Source organism: Rhagoletis zephyria, unplaced genomic scaffold (assembly GCF_001687245.7).
Source record: "Rhagoletis zephyria isolate East Lansing unplaced genomic scaffold, Rhagoletis_zephyria_1.1 Rzeph_scaffold_00551, whole genome shotgun sequence".
Lineage (NCBI taxonomy): Eukaryota > Metazoa > Arthropoda > Insecta > Diptera > Tephritidae > Rhagoletis > Rhagoletis zephyria.
In genome coordinates, this window is record NW_016157635.1 from 15,986 (window position 1) to 22,336 (window position 6,351).

General features: G+C 31.2%; 1 long non-coding RNA gene across 1 annotated transcript; it reads left to right on the top strand.

Moving 5' to 3' along the window:
- Nucleotides 1-1,769: 1,769 nt before the first annotated feature.
- LOC108360275 (uncharacterized) lies at nt 1,770-4,333 on the top strand. The gene is made up of 2 exons (XR_001847082.1): nt 1,770-1,854; nt 1,906-4,333. It is a non-coding gene; the product is annotated as an uncharacterized LOC108360275 (long non-coding RNA).
- The last annotated feature ends 2,018 nt before the right edge of the window (nt 4,334-6,351 follow it).

Genomic DNA, 6,351 nt, shown 5'->3' on the forward strand with positions numbered 1-6,351 from the left:
CTGGCTACGCCCATGCTTAGCGGTTAGAATATCTCAAAATTCTGACGTAGTAGAGAAATTCCAGCCAGATTTGGATTCAGCACCGAAAAATCTACAAAAACCGATGAACTCGGGTGGCAAAAAAAGTTAAAATTTTTCGAACTGTGTAATCAATCAATAATCAAGAAAATAAAAAAATAAATACTTAACTTATCTGCGTGCTAGCATTTTCAACGCGAATACAATTTAACAAGAACGCAAGAGCGTGGGTTTGCAACTTCATCTTTTTATCAATCATGGTTTGCATTTTAGTGCATTTAAATTCGTAGATTCTTGTAAATTCAGAAATTAAATTTTAGCGCTAAATCTAGTGCTTAAAGCACCAAGTTGGCAACTATGTTAATTACAATACAGTACAAAGACCAGTTAATAAAGGTTTTACTTGGGAATTTAAGCCAAATTTGGTGGATAAGAGGTCAAGGTCCAAAGAAACAAAGATCTTATTCAATTCAACGAGAGTTCTATTAACCGGGCATTAAATCTATATACGGTCTTGCTGGTGACAACATAAAACACATCATAATGACGCAACATTCTACATGGAACACTGAAATTAATTTTACCTAACAGTACTAGACTACTATCATAGAGCCGGAGCTTATTTCAAATAGAAAAGAGGTTGATAAAAGTATTTGTCTGTTGTGCAGTGTCATTAGGTTGATCAACTGACAGCGAGAGCTATATTCAGGCTTAGGTTTAAAGAAGTGTTTTCGGTGGTAGGGCCTCCAAATTAAAACGGCATTCTCTAATATCGAACGGTCATACTTTTACTATCCAGTTTTACGTTTTTACTAATAAGTGAATAAAACAATGTTCTTTAAAAAAATATATGAATAGACTTTTTGCTACTTTTCTCTCTTTACTCTTCTGGTACACAATTTTGATAGCCTGGACCGGAAATTGTGCGCAAAAGCAACTTCATCCTCTTAAAAGCCAATAACGCACCTCGTCCAAAACAAAGGTACCAAGCTACTCGGCGTTTTCACGACAATCGACATAGCGTTCGCGCATTATAATATTTTTCTTTACGAATAGTCAAAAGCTGCGATATTATTACTTGTCGAGAGTAAAAAAATCCAAAGAAAACTAATTTCCATAAATTTAGCTTGGGGTATAGCTAAGGTGACCATATTTATGAGAGCCGAATACGGGACAAAAGATAAGTTTGGAAATTTTTTTCATATTGTTTTCCCTGAAATAGTATCCTTATAGTAACATCACAAATTTGTAGAATAATTTTCTCGAAATTTTAGTATAATAAATTACAATTTTCAGTCGGTAAGGCTTACCACTAATTTTTTGCAATTTTTTTTTTGTTGACGGTGTAAGGCTTTTTTTATACAAGGTGAGTATGTTCGACCATTATTATTTTTTTTTTGAAAGAGAAGCAAATGAGCAGCACTTTCCACTCGCACTTTATTATACTCAATTTTAATGAGTTACAAAACTGCAAACCAAATTTTTTTCTAAAGATTCTAATTAAAAAGTTTGAAATTTGGCGAAACATTGCAGAGTTAAGTTTTATAGTTCTTTGCACAAAGTTGGAAATTCGTTATTACGTATACATATGGGTTTTGTTAGGAAAAGAGCTTTACTTTCATACGAGTCCTAATTTCTATTTTGGCCACTGTATGTATTCCTCGATTCGAATCACAGGCATTCAGATTAGAAAATAATTGTTTATAAAGAAAATTACCATCATATACCAACATCACTTAAAACTCGTTCATAGGCATGCCATTTTAATAAGCTGTTAAGGCGTCGGAACGCCGAATACGGGACAAATACAGGACATTAAAGAATTACAAAACATTTGTCATCCCAGATAAAATAAATAAATTACCAGGATAATAGGTCAAAAAAGAGGTCTATCCCGTATAATACAGGACGGATGGTCACCGTAGGTACAGCAGACTTAAAAAATCGTAAGCAAATTCTACCCTGCAAAAGTAAATTCTAGTTTTATTGATTCTAAATTGAGAAATTCCTCACATAAATAAACAATTGCTGAAGATATTTAGCAATTACTGCAATTGCTTTTTCTAAAGGTAATTGCTTGAAAATATATTTATACAAATTTACGTAGAAATTCAGTAATCATAGAAAAAGCCATTGCTTAGTTTTTATTCATCAGGCTCAATATGCACATGCACCGCCAAACAGTCACATACGAATTTACGCCCATCGGAGACTTTTCAATAATTCAAAGTATTTTTTTTAAGACTTTGAAAAGTTTGCTTTTGGGATAACAATAACACTTTTTATATGTTTTATTATAAACAATATGCATAGTCATATCGAAAGAGTTTTAAATGAAGGCATAGTGCTCGGATATTTAAGCAAAGCTATATGCTTCCTCTTTAGAAACAATTCAAGCAAGTGTAGGAACTGTGAATCAATCAGTAGCAAATATTTTCGTTAAATAGATCTATTTTAAAACTCTTTTGATACGGGCTATATTGTTAAATTCATATGGTTTCTTGATATTCGTATCTATTTTGTACGCATAAAAGAATACCTATCAGTCTGTTATACGTACCTTGAAAGATTCCTGAAAATAAATTGCCTACAATTAATGCAAATACGTATATTTCCTGTTGTTATCATTGCATTACATCACTGCCATGGTCTAGTAAGTGTTCGTATTGCTACTAAAGCGTGAAATGTTCTAGTTTTTTTGCGCAACGTTCGGAATCTATAAATTTAGGATATACATACATACAAACACTTCACATGGCTGATTTGATGCTATTTAAATATTCTTGTTTTAAACAAAATGACAAATGGAGAATATTTAATAAGAAAATTTTTATTGTTTTCTTAAACCATGCTTTGGGCGCATTTATTTGCAGGATGCTAAAGACAAACAAACAATTAACAAGACCGCTACAAAGGAAGCAAACAAGAAAGAAGCAAAAGCAAAGTAAAAAATCTGCGTCAAATAATTAGATTAATAATATTGGTGAAAATCTGGGCGAGTTTATTTAAATTTGCTACTACAGAGATTTGTAAATCAGATTTTAAAGTTAATTAATGAACTGTTTGAGTATTTGACATTGCAATGCAATAAAAAATAGTAACCAAATTTTAAATAAACACAATAAAACATAATTTAACAGAAATGGTTTATATAACTGTCCATACGTAGTGTAACTTAATAAACAAAAATTAGCGATTTATAAAAAAAAAATAGAAAGTTGTAAGCACATTTCCGATATTTTTATCTAAAATTTGAGTCAAATGAAATTTTTAAATTAATTTTTACTCACTTTGCTACACAATTTATTGATACAAAATTTGTTATGAAAATGGCAGTTACATATAATGAACAGAATTATATATAAAATCAGTAAAAGTATGAAAGCAAATACAGCTTCGACAAAAGATGTTTGCATATGATCACTTTATGTCAGTTATAAATTGGATATTTTCCGCTAAAATAATGAAAATAGAATTAACAAAACAAGAACTTAATTTGTAAGCAAAAGCGCAACATTATTGCTTCAATAAATATTTTCACTTATCTTTTGCCGTTTGTCAATAACATTGTATATTTACTGCAAGTTAAAAGTAAAGTTTTGCAGTATATTATATAAGTTGATTTCGATTATATAACATAACACAATTAAAGTACAGCTTATTTGTGTTTGTCAACCATTTTCTCCGCGTATGAATTTTAAAGAAGGAATGTAACAAGCATTTGCTGGCAAAAAATTCCTGACACATAAAATTCAACATTCAAAAGCAATCTTAGTAAAACTATAGTAAATATTTAAAATACATAAATTGAAATACATATAAAAATGTTCTCGGCAAATAATTCAGATACGATTAAATTGCTTAATAGTCCTTAATTTATCAGTACTAATTACAATAATCAAAGGATGAAACGCGATGAGCTTATCCTGTGCAGATGGTGCAAAGGAATAATGCGATAAATGTTATTTGTTTGTCTTGAGTCAATTGGAGGGCTGTATCACATACTTGTACATATGTATGTACATATATGGCGTTTGAGCGACCAACCTATTGTTTATGTTGTACATAGCTGCAGCAATAAACTGCCGTTCGCTAGCAGTAAATAGTTCACATGACATATTACAGACAACGTTGTCTAAGGCAATTTCAAAATGATTGAAGTTTCATGAGGAAACGGATTTAACACAAACCACATAATCGATCTTTATATACATGCATACATATACACATAAACGTATATACATACATACCTATAAATGTACTAAATGTCTATTTCAGCGTGAAACCTTAAATAAAATATTAGTAAATCAATGTTTGGGAGGTGCGTTGTATTTTATTTATCGTCAGTCGAAGCATTTCTACGAAGTGAAAAGCTTAAAACGGATGTAAATTAAATGTAAGTATGCCTTTTTAAAGTGATGTACTGGCATGTTTTGCAAACTCTACGATTTGAAAGCGGTGCGATGTGCTAAAAATTTTTGAATATTTATAATAAATATTACAAATTGAAACTACTAGAAATAAATCATTTACCCACCTATTTAGTGCCAATTTTTGCCATTGTCTTCTAAATCGCAAAGATTTCAAATCGTGAGATTTGCAGAAAATGCCTGATAGTCATTGATAAGAGTACGAAATTCCTTTTGGCATGGATGCCTTTATCAATATCATACAGTCAGCGTCAAAAATTATGAATACTCTGACGTTGATTTATATTCTCCGTAACAAATTTTTCTTATTTTTTTTATAAAAATATACTAGTTCATTTAACAGCAAAAACCAGCAGAATAATTTTTTTCAATTTCATATAGAACCCCGGAGAATTCAAGAAATACTAAAAAAATTTCATCAAAATTAAAAATTTTTCAAATCCATTAAACAAATTTTGGATATGCAGTACAGGTTTACGCCTACAGGCTTTGCGGTGGAGGCGTCGTCAACTTTAAAAAGAATCGCAACGCCGGCACAACTGCCAATAAGATAGATTCCAAAGAGCCATAATCTAAAGTTATCATGTACTCTCGTCAGCGTAGGCATTCGCCATCCCAATTCAGATTATAATTCTATTTAATTCATTCTTGAATTAGTTTTAAATTTAAATATTGTTACTTCCTACTTGAGTTAAATGATGAGTGCCTGGCGCTGATGGATGGGCGAACAGAAAAAGGTCTGAGGGACATACATACATACATAGTTTGCTATGTTCTCTAAAGATCGGTATGTACTATCTAAATTTAAAGGTATAAAAAAATTAAAAAAGTTAAGTTATTGGAGTAACTAGCCGGCCTCGTAAGCGCGCGGCTTCGCCACGCTTTGATTATGTACATAAGTAAGAACATATACGTAGCAGGTGGCAACCCTATTAAAAAATAAAGTCTTGTTACACACCTAATGGCCAATCCCTTTCATTTGACATCTTATGTATTTAATGTAACGAACGATGTGGATCTTAAAATTTTTTAGACAGTCGGCAACTCTATTAAAAAAAATATAACCTTATTGCACATCTGGAGACCTTATCTCATTTAACGACTCACTATTTAGTCCAACGAACAGCCCACATCTTATAATTTTTCGTATTGGAGGCAACCCTCTTCGAAAATATACTACCTTGTTGCACATCTGAACGCTAAGCCTTTTCCTTTGAGACCAAATTTTTTTTAATGAATGAACTGCGCAAATCTGATGTAATTAATAAAAAATTGCACGTGTCAAGTTAGCACTACACTTTTCGAAATTGGAAAAGTTATTTACGGCATTAATTGTAGTGTTTTTGTTGTAAATTTGTAGCTCTCGTTTTTTAAGAAAAAATGGTATGTGGTGCTAACTTGACACCATACACCTAGTCGATAGAATTGAGATATCCAATATGTTACTATGCCATTAATTGTAGCTTTTAACTTTAAAATTTGTTGTGGAAAGAAAAAATTTGTAGCTTTCGTTTTTCAAGAAAAAATGGTATGTAGTGCTAACTTGACACCATACACCTAGTCGATAGAATTGAGATATTGAAAATGTTATAACGGCATTAATTGTAGCTTTTAGCTTTAAAATTTGTTGTGGAAAGAAAAAATTTGTAGCTCTCGTTTTTTAAGAAAAAATGGTATGTAGTGCTAACTTGACACCATACACCTAGTCGATAGAATTGAGATATACAGTATGTTACTACGGCATTAATTGTAGCTTTTAACTTTAAAATTTGTTGTGGAAAGAAAAAATTTTTAGCTCTCGTTTTTTAAGAAAAAATGGTATGAAATGCTAACTTGACACCATACACCTAGTCGATAGATTTGAGATATCCAATATGTTACTATGCCATTACTTGTAGCTTTT